This window comes from Anas acuta, chromosome 3 (assembly GCF_963932015.1).
Source record: "Anas acuta chromosome 3, bAnaAcu1.1, whole genome shotgun sequence".
NCBI lineage: Eukaryota > Metazoa > Chordata > Aves > Anseriformes > Anatidae > Anas > Anas acuta.
The window spans coordinates 110,395,581-110,411,009 of NC_088981.1; the positions used below are offsets into that span (position 1 = coordinate 110,395,581).

The 15,429-nt window shown below is 45.0% G+C and overlaps 1 protein-coding gene and 1 long non-coding RNA gene across 9 annotated transcripts in view; one reads left to right on the forward strand and one right to left on the reverse strand.

The window, feature by feature from the left end:
* Positions 1-12,372: 12,372 nt before the first annotated feature.
* LOC137854830 (uncharacterized) lies at positions 12,373-13,936 on the reverse strand. Its single transcript, XR_011095416.1, has 2 exons — positions 13,579-13,936; positions 12,373-13,257 (listed from the first exon to the last, which is right to left on the reverse strand). It is a non-coding gene; the product is annotated as an uncharacterized lncRNA (long non-coding RNA).
* The window catches only part of KLHL29 (kelch like family member 29), a 389,115-nt gene continuing 387,518 nt past the window's right edge, over positions 13,833-15,429 (forward strand). For 6 of the 8 annotated variants that reach the window (XM_068678722.1, XM_068678723.1, XM_068678736.1 and 3 more), the window contains exon 1: positions 14,283-14,301. The gene's annotated coding sequence lies outside the window, so the exon portion shown is untranslated. Of the gene's footprint in view, positions 14,302-15,429 lie in introns of all 8 variants that reach the window. The other 2 variants (XM_068678729.1, XM_068678733.1) reach the window with 2 other exon arrangements.

The window sequence follows — 15,429 nt, forward strand, 5'->3', positions numbered from 1 at the left end:
ATCGGGGGGATCTTATCAACATCTATCAGTATCTGCAAGGAGGATGCATAGGAGACAGAGACAGGCTCTTTTCTGTGGTGCCCAGTGCCAGGACAGGAGGCAACAGGCACAAACTGAAGCACAGAAGTCTCCCCTGAGCACCAGGCAGCACTTCTGTGCTGGGCGGGTGCTGGAGCCCTGCCACAGGATGCCCTGAGAGGCTGTGGGGTCTCTTCCTTGAATATCTTCACAAGGCACCTGGATGTGATCCTGGGCACTCTGCTCTGGGTGTCCCTGCTGGAGCAGGGGCTGGACCAGATGCACCCAGAGATCGCTTCAAACCGTAACCATTCTGTGACTCTGCAACCTGACAGAAAATATCCTGAACCTTTAAGTTCTGGCTTCATTTAATGTTTGGTTGTTGTTGTTTGTATGAAGGAACCCCCTATGATATGGAAATGTACATGTACACAGCTTGACGTCATCCAGAAAACAAAAGGAAAGTTTGGGTGTACGACTGAACAACTTGGGGTCTCAGTGCAGGTAGCTCACAAGACAACACCACGGACACTGGGCAGGGACAGCAGTGCTGTGCTAAAAGGAAAGACAACGGTGAGAGTGTTTGGTTTGGAGTTGTGATAAATAATGAGTGTGAACTGCAAGGACAAGGCAACACGGTAGTTTTCACTGACCCTAATGTCATAATGTTTCCTCTTCCCTCTGATTCATGTCCGAGAGCAGTGCTGTTACCACCTTGCCTTCTGACCCCAACGAGGCCTTGCCTTTATCAGTGCCATTGCCCTGAAAAACGCAGGGGCTGGAAGCAATCCATTTTGAGGCTCTGGCCTTGGATGCACCAACCTGCGTGTCCAACCTCACACAAGCAGCTGAAGAGAAGGGGATTACTCCAGGAATTAAAGAAAACGTAGGGTTGCAAAGATGGTGAAGGGACTGGAGCACATCTCCTGTGGGGAGAGGCTGAGAGCTGGGGTTGTTCAGCCCGGTGAAGAGGAAGCTCAGGGTGATCTTATCAATGTCTATCAATACCTGCATGGAGGGTGCAGAGAAAATATGGCCAGACTCTTTTCTGTGGTGCCCAGAGCCAGGATAAGAGGCAATGGGCACAAACTGGAACAGAGGAATCATATCAGGGAATATCAGGGAGCACTTCTGTGCTGTGAGGGTGGTGGAGCACCGGCACAGGCTGCCCAGAGAGGTTGTGGAGTCTCCTCCTTGGAGATCTTCACAAGCCACCTGGACGTGGGCCTGGGCACCTGCAGATGGTTGGACCAGATGGACCCAGAGGACCCTTCCACATCAGCCATTTTGTGATTCTGTGAAGCACGCGCGTGCTCCTGGTGGAGGTTTCTGACACGAAGGAGCCTCAGCTCCCCAGGACACAAGGATTAGTTTTTATCCTTTGTGCCTAACAAGATATTGCTCTTTAAAACAGTCATTGGTGCACAGGAATGGGAAACATAAATGCCATTTCCAAGAGAGACGAAAATATTTTCAGCATAATAACAAATATCCTGAAACAGTCTGCGCTGGTGAGTGAACAGAGGATTACATTTAAATTCAACATTCTTAATGTACATTTCTAATCTTAAATTTCTAAAAAGATTAGCCATTTACAGGATGAATAACAGCTTCTGCAGTCATTGCAGCTAGTATAAAAATCATAAAGGTTAGCAAACTGTGTGGATCGGAATATAAACTAATCGGCATCTGGGATTAGGAAGAAATCTCCTCCAATTCATTGGTAAAGGCTTATTCAAATACCGAACGGAGTCCATTATTCTGTTTTGCTGTTAATAACTCAGGTGACATTTGCCATATGCCATCAAAGAGCCTAGGGTCAATATGAATTTTATCTCTGTTAAGGCCTGCAGATTCGGCCTCAAATTGTGAGTCCACAGTTCAATAGCGAGTTGAGCATTCCTGGTTTTAAACAGTTTTTGAATGCAGTAGGGATTATTTTGGGAATTGTATAATGCAAAGGTGCAAGGGAAGAAGCCCAGGAGGGGCAGAAAAGAATGGAAATAAGATTTTGACACAGGATAAATTCAAAACAGGTGATTTTTTATTTTTTTATCTTAGCCAATTGTGCTAAGGTTGTCCTTTTAAACTGGGATCACTGTGTATCTCCAATCAAATCACACTCAAAGGAGTTATTCTAGCATGTCCCTAGCTGCATTTACACAGTAATTTAGGCATGTTATTCATATGCTGAGTTTCCTACAGACAGGGAAATAAACTGAAAGATAAAATTTTCATAGTTAAAAAAAAAAAAAAAAGTGAAGGTTTGGCCTGAAAGCAAGGATAAGACTCAATATGTGTCCTGTCAGTCTTTCCGGAAGAAAGGTTGAAAGTTTGACAGCCTTATATAGGAAGAATTGCACCTTAGTTTCTTAAACTTCAAAACATGTAGGAAAGTCACTCCACGCACATGGTACAAGAGGGGATCTTGAAGATCATTTCAGTGCCTCATTTGGGGGGGCCACCTCTCCTACCAAGAATTAATCAGATGTGTTTAGGTGTGGTGGTAGTTTTCACCCAGAAAAACGAGCTGGCTCTACAAAACTGTTTTTTTCTAGAGCTGCCAAGCATTGCAGCTAGCACAGCCAGCTTCAGACTCCCTGAAGTCTCTTTCTGCAGCATCTGTGTCCCACGCATGTGCAGCCCAGACATGCTGTATCTCCTGACCCTCCAGACAGTCTGTGCCAGCCTTGTGAGGTGCAGGTGGAGAGGATGGGCAGTCTCGTTTTCCCCAACAGAATCCAGCTATCATGGCATCGTGTGTGATTGCCAGCTCAAATTAGAGGTCCATACAGCCCTGCATCTTACCTGCTTTGGGACAATGGAGGATGTCTAGAGAAGAACATAAAATGAGGGGATTATGTGGTGACACCTTGCTGACATGGGTTCCCTCACTCCAGTTTGTTACAGCAAAGGGATTTCTTATGCCATTACCAGTGCTTCTGTGGATCTTTTTCCTTCAGGAATTCACCCAAGCCCTTTCTGAACCCACATAAACTCTTGGCATTCAGAGCACTCAGTTTTGTGAATGCCCTGTAGCAAGAAGCTGTCCAGTACAAATTGCATGGACAACAACTCCCTCGGGCTGTTTTGAAGCTGGCACCTGCTGTGTGCCTGTGCTGGCCCTAAGTACAGAGGTGATGCTGTCATACGCCTGGAAACCCTGCCAATCATGAGACTTGACAGAGCAGCCAAACACACTCAGTTTCCAGGAATATGAGAAGTTATTATGGTTATTTCATAACACTGAGTGAGGGTCTGCAAGCTTACAGCCCCAGTATTACACGAAATACAGTGTTCCCAGAGGTTGCTCCTTGGGCCCTAGCCAGAAAAGAACTGCTCACATACAAAACTCTCCTTTCAAGCCAAAGGGACAACACCTGTGAGCAGTCACCCCACAATTCGTTTTTCCAAGTGGGAGAAAATATGTTCCAAAGGGCGCTGAGTGACAGATGTGCTCCACGCTAGCATTTGGTTCACAAGTCATAAATCTGCTTTGCTCACGTGGGTCTGGGGTAACCATAAAACTGCTGGAGATGGAAACTGCAGGAATTTCAGCCAATGACTGATAACTCACTGTAGTTTGAATATCTTGCATGTTACTGAATCAGAACTTAAATTAAAGGCAACTTTTAAAAGACACTAGTATGATTTCTGAGCCTCTGAATTCTTTCCAGATCTATCCTTTGAGCACTGAAAATATTTAGCTATAATAAATACAGGTCTAATACAAGCTAAATATACTAAAACTGTACACTAAAACTGTGGTTACCAGTTGATGTGGAGGGTTCTCTGCCTGGGCTTTACATGCACACGCTGCCTGAAATTAAGGTGGGTGGTCTCAAGTAAGCGATTTCTGAAAATCATTAAGATAAGTAGCAGAACAGGCAAAGTCCTTGTAGAAAATCGCATATTATTAGAAAAGTGAAAAGAGTTCTATATTAAACACTCTCTCTGAAACAGTGAGACTAGTAACAAACCATCCTTCAGAGACAGAAGGAAACTTAACAACTCCCAGAATACCCAGGCATAGCTCAAAATACAAAGAAATATAATGTGCAGAAATAGTACTGCCTCTTCTTTGGGGAGTATGATGGAGAGCTCCCAGACACGGTGATCCTTGCAGCCACAATACACTGTGAATGTAATAGGTATGGGTAGCTTTTGGGAACTCTCACATGCTCAACTGACTTGTGTGTGATCTGGCCCCCTCAAACACTTCAGCTTCCCCAGTAGTCAAATACAAAGGATGTTACAGCCAAGGAAACTCACACTCAGGTAGTGGAAGGAGGGTATTCGCCTCGTTCTCGCTGAAAAGGCTGTGGGATCTATTGCATTGCATTGTGTCATTACAAAATGGTTGCAAACGTCTGTCCCTAGGCATGAAACCTGCTCACTTGATATGGAGCAGTGCGTCAGCTAATGAGCCTTTATTTGCCTTTCCAAATGCAATTACTTGTTACAGGTAGGAGGAATTTTGCAGTGGTGGGTTAAGAGTAATACAGTAAGAAAAAGCACATTAGGCAACTTTTCTAGTCTGTTCTTATTCAAAGGTACTTTGCTCTTCTTCTACCACAGAAGTTCTAAACTCACACATCAAGTAGAAGTTGCTGGCAAACTCCGAGGAAAGGTGTCCTTTTCTTTCATCATCAGCCAGAGGTGATCCTGCCGTCTCCCTCCACCTCCAGTGGCTCTGTCATCTCTGAGGTCAGTCTTCTGCTTCTTGAACATGCCTTGGCTGTTTATGAAACGTGAAATCAACATCAACAACCAGCAGTGACTTCAAGAGAGAAGCCTTGGGCTAACAAATAATAAAAAAAATCCTCATTTTTTTTTGCCCACAATGAGAAAAATCTATACAGCCACCACCTAAGGGCTTTCATTGCCTTCGGCACTGAAGGAATCCACATTTAGAGAGTGCAGCCTAAACATTTTCACTCACTGAGCTCATCATTTATTTCGGTGGCAGACTTCCCTATGTGAGGCAACCTCGCCAGTCATTAATCCCTCTTTAGATTAAACATGAAAGGGGGTCTATCCTCCCATTAGCACAGGGGAGATGTACTAATATGGCCCAAATTAATGTCCTAATCATTCCTTGACAGAAGAGAATTTAAAATATCCCAACTCTATCATTCCGAAATCATACAGTCTGAGGCTGATCATTTCAAAATTGGGGTTGGTCATCAGGGATCTCAGATTTCAGCTGAATTATTCAGAGAGCAAAGTACTGAATATGACCACACAAACCATGTTAGGGCAGAGGGGAAGGGGAACGAAAGGGGGAAATCAGGAAACATCAGTGAAAATCAAAATGCGAAGCATTACAGCCAGACCCCCACCTCCTCCCAGTTATTTACAGCTCCAGGACAGCATTTTCCTCCAAGAGATTGCTTGCAGAAAACACCATCTTTGCGCATACTTGCTTGAATACACATTCGTATGGGTTTTCATTCTTAGTGTTTACTGGGGCCCTGGTTACATTCTCCAGCCAATTTACTCATATAATGTGTTTTTTTTCTCCCTCTGGCTACCGTGAAACAAAGCTTCAAAAGGGATGGGCAGGAAAATATTCCCTTCGCTAATGTTTGTCTGTCCTAAATGCTGAGTGTTTCTCCTTCCCTGGAACAGTTCTCACTATTTACATGTGTGTAGCTGCGTGCATACCACAGCTTACTAACCCCAGTGCTCTGCACAAAGGATAAAACTGAATAGGGTTATTCATAACCAAGCCCTCGTGCAGCCTGGCCAGCACTAGGATTTCAGTCTATGCTCACGGGGCTTTGATTAGTCCTAGAGAACCAACCTGGATAATTATTACTTCAAATAACCAAGAAAGGAACATATTACATTCTCTAGGAAATATTACGAGTGAATCAGGATTTGGGTGTTTGCGTTTGTTTGTTTGTAAATGTTCTCATTAGCTCATCCGTAAGATTTAAGTTCCATGCAGGAATTACCAGGGGAAATTCTATAGACTGCTCAGTGAAAGAAGGCAGAAAGAATCTTGCAATACTCCTTTTAGATACAAAAGCTTATGAATTTCTAAATGCCACAATTTTGTTCAGAATATTCATCACAATATTGTTAATCATATCCTTATTGACTACACAAACCATTTATAGAAAGTTTCACAGAATTTAAAAACAGAGCTGAGAGCCTGATCTCCTATCTATCTCAAAGCAACATGTTTTAGCCCTATTTTAAAAACCAAAAAAAAAAAAAATAATAAATCACAGCAGTTAAGTCTTCAGAAGAGTAGATTTGTGCATGAGTGGAAATGAACCTGTCACTACCAATGTTTGAGACCTGTGCAAAAGAAATGGACTAATTGAGAAAGATCTAGATGATCCCAGTACACACACCATGCCTGTACGATAAGGGGAACCTTTATCATCTTCAAGATCCCTGTCAATCTGACAGGAGGCAAAAGCTCCAACCCCTTCAGCTAGTGGAATTAGTTCAACCATAGATATGAAAGCAAAATCCAGCATCCAGGCACCTGTGGCTGGGAGGGGTGTGTTGCACCAGTGCAGAACTCTGGCAAAAAGCCATCCGAGGGCTCATCTCCAGCCATCCGTTCATCTCTGATGCTCCAAGGGAGTGCAGAAAAATGAAACAACACCCAAATAACCAAGATATATGTGGCCAATTTCATCTGAGAGAAAAAAAAAAAATAAATCCTTTCTGAGAGTCTGCAAGACCTAACTGAAGCCACAAAAAAAAAAAAAAAAAAAAAAAAAAAAAAAAAAAAAAGATTATCTGATAATAATTATTCTCTCAAAACCACAAGCGTTAGGTGTGGAGAGCAGCACAGGCAGCACTGGTTCCTGGAGCATCAGGAAGGACCGAGCAGGAGGGGACAGCAGGTTCTCAGCCGGAGAGACAGGAACTGCCACCAACCTCCTCACAAGGCTCCCACTCACACATGCACAGAAAGATGTTTTCCCACGAAGCAGATGAAAGCATACATTTAAGAATACATATTTAACTTCCTCTTAAACATTCCTACCTATGACAGCACTCACAGAAGAAGCAGTTTTATTATTTAGGGCTCTCTGTACTCTTTCAAGAATGGATTTGTCTAAACTAACTCGCAACCACCGGGTCTGGAACGTCCTTGTCAGGAAGATAAACTTGCTACTCGCTCTTGGGTATCTTTTCCATAGGTCACTACTGATCTGTGGTGACCAAGTCACTTCTCAGCTCTTCCCCTGATGGGCTGAATAAGTTGAGCTGCTTATGCCTCATGTTGCCGTGCCTGTTTTCGGAATCCTTTTTCATACCTTCCCTTTGAACTTACCTCAGTTCTTCCACACTGCTTTTGAACTGTGAACGCCAAAACTGGACACAGTTGCTAACAGTAGTCTTACCACTGTTGTGCACGCGGGCAGCATCAAATCCTCTTATCTGCTTGATATTACTTTTTTTACATCTTGGGATTGCATTGGCCTTTTAGCCACAGAGTTACAGTGAGATTTCATTTGGAGGCGCTTATCCAAAAAGAATCCTAAATCTTTCTCAAAGTCCTTGCTTTCCAAAGGAGAGCCTCCTGCTCTGTGTAGCCTCTTGTCTTTATTACCTTGTACCTAGCTAGTATTCAATTTTTTCCTCTTTTTTTTTTTCTTTATTATTCTTTATTAAACGACTCAGGTCAATCAGAAAAAAAAATGCCCCTTAATCCCTCATTCCTCCATTTGTTCACTGTTAACCTGTGCCATGTGTACACTTGATTCTGTATCATTACTTACATCAGTCATAAAAACAGTTGGTCTTTAGTCAAAACCTGATTCCAATTAAGGAATCCATTAAAAAAGAGTTTCATATAACATCCAGGGTCTGCTCAAAACATTAACCAAAGCAAAAATGGGAGCTCCACCACCTTTTTCAACCTGACTTTTGCCAGGCATCAGGTACACAGGAGGAAACTTCTTGTTATAGCTAGAGCAGCAATACCAACCCTTGGCAGAGTGTTGCAATGATGAACTAACTCCCTGACACCTATACAATACTGCAGGGATGGTGTCTGTCTTACACCTACCTCATAAGTAAACTTTGGAGTAAATCAGCCCTTCCAAAAGGGGTGTCTACAGGTTTACGAGTCCCCTGAGTGCATCCAGGCTCCAAGGTACGCATGCTTAGGGACTTGGTGCTTAGGGACATGGTTTAGTAGGTGACATTGGCAATAGGGAGATGGTTGGACCAGATGATCTTAGAGGTCTTTTCCAACCTTAATGATTCTGTGATTCTATGCACACCTGGCCACACCTCGGATCCATCCCTGGAGATCATCGATGTCCCTCTACCAAGGTAGAGGACCTTCAATGGGGCTGAAGGGACCTGTGCTGATCATCTGGGTACCAGAAAAGCAAAGATCGTGGGATGTAGCACCGTCTCCATGCACCCCAAAGCCTATACATGGCTCCTTATAGAGTCAGTGGCAACTAACTCAGGTGGCAACTGTGTCCTCTGGGAGCCTCCAGCAGCACCTATTTCTCTTGGTCTCCCCCCTGTGAACCTGCTTCTGGTTCTTTCCACAGCCTGGCTCACGAGGTACTTAACATTTACAGCAAACCTTTGTATTTAATTAAGCTGAACTACATCCCAGCATTGTGCTAAGATTGTTTTGGAGGCCATCGAAATATACAGAAAAACAATGTGTAGCTGCTTAACCAGACTATTACGGCACAAACTTGTGCCCCTCTATTAAATGACAGAATGGCAGCATCTCCTCTCCATGCCCGGAGTGTCACAACAGTGTTTCACTCAGAGCTGAAATTAATTATTTGACAAGAATGGGGGGAATGATGTGTCTCCTAAAGGAAATGTGACTGAGTCATTTATATTTTTTGTTCTCGCTCTCTGTTCTAGTTAAGCCACAGATGGCAGAAAATAGGAGTCAAACTAATTTAATACAGACATTCAGTTCAAAATGACATGTATTTTAGTTTTCTCCATATAATTATGAGGAATAGGTGGAAACATTTTTACCATTTTAGACAAGCAAATCAAACAACACAACTGACTCCAAAATCACCCTGAAAGTCCAATTCCTCCTACACCCCCTGCTCATAAACCAACGTGGAAGAATTATTTCAACAAAACTCGAGGAACTGCTGCAATGACTTCAGCAGCAATGAAAACGTCTCTCCACGGGATTGAGTGGGACTAGGGGTGAGCTGGAAATAAAGTTGTTAAACAGAATCTTCAAAAGCTTTCTAAAAGTCCCAACAAAAGCCTGACTTTTCTGCTATCCCCCAACCATTAGAGATTTTCACATAATTCAAGACAGAGCTCTAGACTCTGCCAATACAGTAAAATAGATTTAACTTTTATTACTGCCCACCAGAAATCAAAATCATGACTCTAGCAGAACCCACTTCTGTCTTTTGGGGGAAGTTTTAGCAAATGGTTCTGTCATATCTAAGAGAAATCAACTCAATATACTGCTTGCTCTTATAGGACCAGACTCCTCTCGTTCCCTTGACAAGTCAGGGACAAAGTTTCAGCTTACACACCTAAAATCACAGAAATCTCTGTTTCACCAGTTCCAAGCAAATGACTGTATCCACATAGTTCATGGTCAGGTTAAAAAGCTAAATGCCTAAGAAAACCAGGTATGCTTAATAAAACATTTCTGTGAAAAACCTGAGAAGAATGGCCCAATATTCCTGAGATGATCACATATCATCCTCACCTGTTGGTAAAATATTATCACTCCGCCTGTAGGTTATCATCCCTGTAGTGACCATGCAAAGTTAGGCTCTCCCTGGTGACACTGGGTGATGATGCAGACAGAGCACAGCCTAGGGGTGACAGCTGAGGACCCACCAGTGTAAGCGGCCACCCAGTGGATGCTGAACCCTGGGCAGTGCCCGAGGACACCCAGGAGCAAACCTCCTGCTGGAAACCTCAACTTTGGCTCAGTCACAGGAATTAACAAACTGACATTTAGGCTGTGAATAATTCCCAAAGGGACAGAAATGATGTCTGAAGATCGATCCGTTTCAGAACAATAGTTGCCTGCCTTGATTGCTACCACATCGAGGGTGCAGAGGTATGCATGGTTTGGGATGCAGGAATTCAATGATACATTTCTAACTAGGTTCAGGTGCGAGTGTATTTTAAGCGTCAGCTCTGCCTTCTCCCTGATACTTACTCTGGTCACTCAGCAGAAGAGAAAAGAGAAGGAGATGCTTCCTTAAAAATGGTGCATCCACAGAAGTCAGTGATGTTTTACGCTGAATTCCACAGGTTAGCAGTTTTTAGCAGCTTTAAAACATCTTAGATTTATATTTTGGCAATTAACTCAAGCTGCATAGCTAAAAATTACTTTAAATGTCACTTCCTGCTTTCTTTGGGGAATTACTTTTCTGCTTAATGTTAAGGATAATTGTAACGGATATGTACAGATGAATGTTAAAAGTACCAGCTAACAGTCTTTTCAAATAAATAAAAAATACACGATTAAAAAAAAATGGGAAAGAAAAAATGAAAACAAAAAAGTTATCTTCCTGATCTCCACTTCATTTTTCAGAACCCTTAAACACTTTCCTGGAAATCCGCTAAATACCTGTTACCAGGATTTCAGGCAGCAGCAAATTAAACCATTGGCATTGGTATCCAAGCTGTAAACCTGTAATTAAGGAGAACTTCATTAGCTGAAAGCAGGAGTCAAACCTTGTGGCTAAAGTTTGGATAACAGACATTTGTCTTTGGCTGTGGCTTAAGAAAATCTTGTACTACAATTTTGGAGATGAAATTTCATTACCTTTGAAATTGCTCAACCTGCATCAAAAAGCAGACATTTTTAGTAAGAGTATAAAGAACTATATTTCAAATCCCTTAAAAGAAGCAAGAATTTCACTCCCTGAAGCACATCCAGCCCTAAAAGACAAGGTTTACCATAAAATGAGTGGGAAATTCTTATGGGAACCCCTTTGTAAAATCCTGGTACCTGATTACTATGTTGGTTCCTGAAATATGCCTGCAGCTAATCTAATAGCATTGCCATCAAATATTTTGCAGACTACAATGAAATCTCCAATAAGATGAATAGATCTGTGTGTCTCCTAATATTTTATCAGAAGATGGACTTGATGCTCTGACAATTCAAGATGCCATTAGTTTTGATATGATCAGCAAAGACAGGGGAAGTTGTATTATTCTCATTCTAATACATGCCTTGGAACATAATGATCTATTGCTAAAAGAAGAAATCTCTTCTTTCAGGGGAGCAAGCTTTACCAGCCACCAAAGTCTCACAGGCTATCAGCTGCCTAATCCAAAACCAGGATTCTCAGGAACAATCCTCAGTCTGTCAAGTAAAACTCTGTAACTAATTTCATTTAAAAAAACAAAACAAAACAAAACAAACAAAAGTAACCCACCCACCCATCCCAATGAAACCTGCACCACAAGGTATATATATTTTTTTCCCATGTAAATCCACCTCTTGTTTCATTAGTGTTTTAAATACCCTTATTTTCATTGGTAATGAAAATAATTTCAATAATAATAAGGCTCAAAGGAGCCTTATTACTTGGACAGCTTTGCCTCCCTTAAAATATGAGCTAAAAGCAACATTTCCCAAGTGCTGAGAAAGGACATACAGGGCAGCACATTGGTCCCAGTGGCAGGAGCAGCGCCAAGCTCAGAGGAGCTTCTCCACACCCAGGTATTAACCCTAATCTTTAAAAACAACTTCTTGCACATCTTGACTCCACTGAACCATGAGAGCGATGCCCCAAATCATATTTCTTCCACCTGTGCCTCTCGACAAAGCCCACATGTAGATGCCCTCCTCTCAGAAACAGAGTAGAAAAATATGGAATAATAATTAAAAAATAAAATAAAATGAAGCACTTTCTTCTGAAATTAATGAAGTTGCTAAAATAAGAAAATTGAGGCAAGAAAATTAATGTAGAATACTGTATTTAATGTAATTATATGCTTTTTCTTTGTGACAATTATGGCTTGAATTTTGAGTTAAATTGGTTTAGATTTAGAATCAAGTCACTGAGGATCAAGAAATTATTTGAAATTTATACCTAGAAGTAAAATCAGAATCTGACCCTATGTCAGCATTTGTAAATTGGGCATTTAATAAAATTTGAGGGGAAAACTAAGGTCAAGATTTGAGCTCTATCTATCTGAACTGAAAGAGTACGCTCTTATCTTGTACGAAAGTACACTCCTAAAACGAAAACCCCAGAAAATGGTCAGTATAATAGACCCATAGAGCTTCATAGCTTAAAAGTGCTGTCCAAATATTAGCTAAATCCTTACTATAAACCTGCAAGGCAGATAAGATGGAAGCACTTATGCTAAAAATAAATAAAACCTAGAACTGTCTCATATAACTGTAAGATTTTATTAAAAATAAACAGGGCTGCTTGGTACCCTTAACCTCAAGGTCGCAAAACAAAGTACCAGGCACTAGAGGATAGCGGCAGAAACCAGTCCTCCAAAATCACTGTGTCTAATTAAGGATTCCAAAGAAACTCGGCTTTATGCTCTCTCCTGTCTCAAAGCATTCGCTGCGAGAACATTCAAATGCCACCGGGAGACTGACATGCTACTTGTTAGGTCAACAGTCCCATCGAGACTTCTTCTCCTCGGCTTCGTCGGATTCTGGGTCAACTGGATATGCTGGGCAAATAACACCGCGCCAGGGCAAATAACAGCGAACGGGGCTCTCGTGTTTAGAGGGAAGGAAATGAACAGGGGAAGGGAGAAAAAAAAAAAGCTGCGTGGAAATCGGAAGAGTGTGTCATGTGTGTGCTTGCTAAATAATTCAGATTTAAACTGTTGTGAACTTCTGACCCTCACACTCCACCGCCATGCGCCGGGCTGGAGGTTTCGGCGCTGATACATGATGGATTAAGGACAAAAACGCATGGAGCCTTCCTGTTTTCGAAGCGAGGCCATGTTCTGCTAAAAGCATTCTAATATTAATGACGACGGCTGGGTTTAGAAACGTTTTAGCCCGCTGCAATCAGGGACTCTCGGGTTGTTTGCAAGGTTGGGAAGGGGGAAAAGGGAAACAGCCCTTTTAACGCTGCACCCTGCCTCCTACCAGGCGTCGTGTCCCTTCTTCTCAGCATCGTGTGGTCGCCCATTTCCGTGGGTTGCCCGCTCCCCTGCCTTCCTTCCCTCTGCCTCGCTCGGCTGTCACTTGGCACCGCCGTCTCCCTTCCAACACGGCGGAGCGTGCATTTCCCCACGACGCGTCTTGAACTGGAAAAGTACGGAAAAAGAGAATTCTATTAAGCTTATTTTTTTTATTTATTTATTATTTTTTTATGCTCGCAGGAAATATAAAGCGACAAAGTGTTCTGCGGGTAAAACTACAGCATATGCAGATTGCGTGCACATCAGAAAGCTCACTACAAAGCGGCACGCACGGAGACAAGATTACACAGAATAGAGAGACAGATGCAGATTTCCACGCGTAAAATCTGTAGTGACTCCAAGCGCGATGGATATTTAACAGGAGAAGAAGGATGAAAAAAAAAAAAGAAAAAAAAAGAAGCCCTGTCGGGAGCGAATCGTACCGACCTATTCAAAGACTCCCGTGGACTTCAAGAGGCTTTGGAGCACGCCCCCGGAGAGAGATGATTTAATAAAGCGGGGTAAGATTTCTTCCCAACTACGAGGCTACTTTGGGAGGCAGCCGGGTGACCTCTGGGGGGAGGCTCCCTGCCACCTGCACGCAGGGCTGCGGCCCGGAGGACGGGCAAAGACGAGGGGACGAGGAGATGGAAGGGGAGATGGAAGGGGAGAGCCCCGCTGCCGCCTGCAAGGGGGGAGGCTCCCGAGAGAGGCAGGGGGAGAGGGAAGGAGGAGGGAGAGAGGGAGGCCGACAGGGAGAGAGGGAGGGAGGCCGGGGAAGGCGGCCCGTGCAGGGCGGAGCGGCCCGGCCTCCTCCACCTCCCTCTTCCTCCGCGATTGGCCCGGCCCGCCCCTCTCCCCGGCACCCCGGCCTCCTCCCTCCGCGGCTAAAGCGGGCAGTAGGTGAGGGGAAGGCGGCCAGACGGGAGCATGCCCGCTGCTCCGCACCACCACCGCCACCGCCACCAGCAGCCTCTAACACCGCCACCTCCTCGCCCAGCCTCCCTGCCCGGCCTCCAGCGCGGCTCCCGGCTGCCGGCTCCGCGCTGGGCTCTGCGTTAAGCGGCGGGGGCTGCGATGCGCAAACCACCGCAGCCTCCCCTCGCCGCGCAGCCTCCCGCCGCCTGACGACGCGGCCCCCGGGCCTCCCTGCGCCCCCCGCGGAGGGAGGTAAGCGGCGGCTGCGCGCCCGCGGAGCCTCTGCCTCCTTCTCTCTTCTTTCTTCCTCCCCCCCCCCCCCCCAACCCCTTCCATTCCCTCCCTTCACCGCCGCCAACCTCCCCCCCCTCACCTCAGCCTGCGCCTGCGCCCGCATCGAAAACTTCCTGCGTGCCTCCCCTCGCAGCCCCCCGAGCGCCGCCGGGTTGGTGATCGGGCTTATTCATGGAGATGGAATAACAGGCGGTGTGCTGCCTCCCAGGGTTTTTTTGGGGGGGTTAAATCCTTTTGGAAAGGAGGGAAGGGGGTCCCCATCTTGTGCCCCCCCCCTCCCCTTCCTCCTCGCTGCGCACCCGCAACTTCTGGCGCTTGCCCGCGCAGCCCTGTCCCTGTCGCCTCCCTCCTCTCCTCCACGATAACCGTGTCCCCGTCCCCTCCCCGTGTCCCCATCGCCACCCCCTTGTCCCTATCACCCCCCTTATGTCCTCATCCCCCCCCCCATCGCCACCCCAAACCCGCCGGGAAGCGATCGGCGCCCACCCGCCGCCGGCTCCCCGTGCCCCCATCCCCATCCCTCGGCGCGGTTTCGTGGCAGCAACTTCTCGGCTGAATATTCCCTTAAAATATATAAACATATATAAATACGTATTTAAAAACCCCACTTCTTTGGCGTTTTTTCCCCGCTCCGTGCCGTGTGCCGGTCCCCGCCGGTGGGAGGTTGTGTTTGGCTGCTCTTGGGTTTTCCCTCTCGCCGCGCTTTAGGGTGGTTGGGTTTGTATTTATTTCACTTTTATTTATTTATTTCGGGTTGTTTTCTTGCAACTTATCTCTCAGCCGAAGTGCTGCCTGGCTCCGGTAGGAGCACCGAGGCGCATCCCCTGGGTACCTGCTTTCGGAAGGGCTGGCTTAGGATGGGAGGTGAAAGCTACTTTTCTTTATTTTTTTAATTATTATTTTTTTTTTTTTTATTTTGACATTGAGCCGGTGTGACTGGCTGTCCTTGTGTGGGGATGCAGGTCCGAGGGCCCTGGGCTCTCGGGTTCGGGTTCCTTTGCCTCCCCTGAGGGTGGAAAAAGGTCTGGAGGAAGGGAGTTGTGGGGATGGCTGGTGCTGGTTTTCCTACACTTCACCAACACTGTC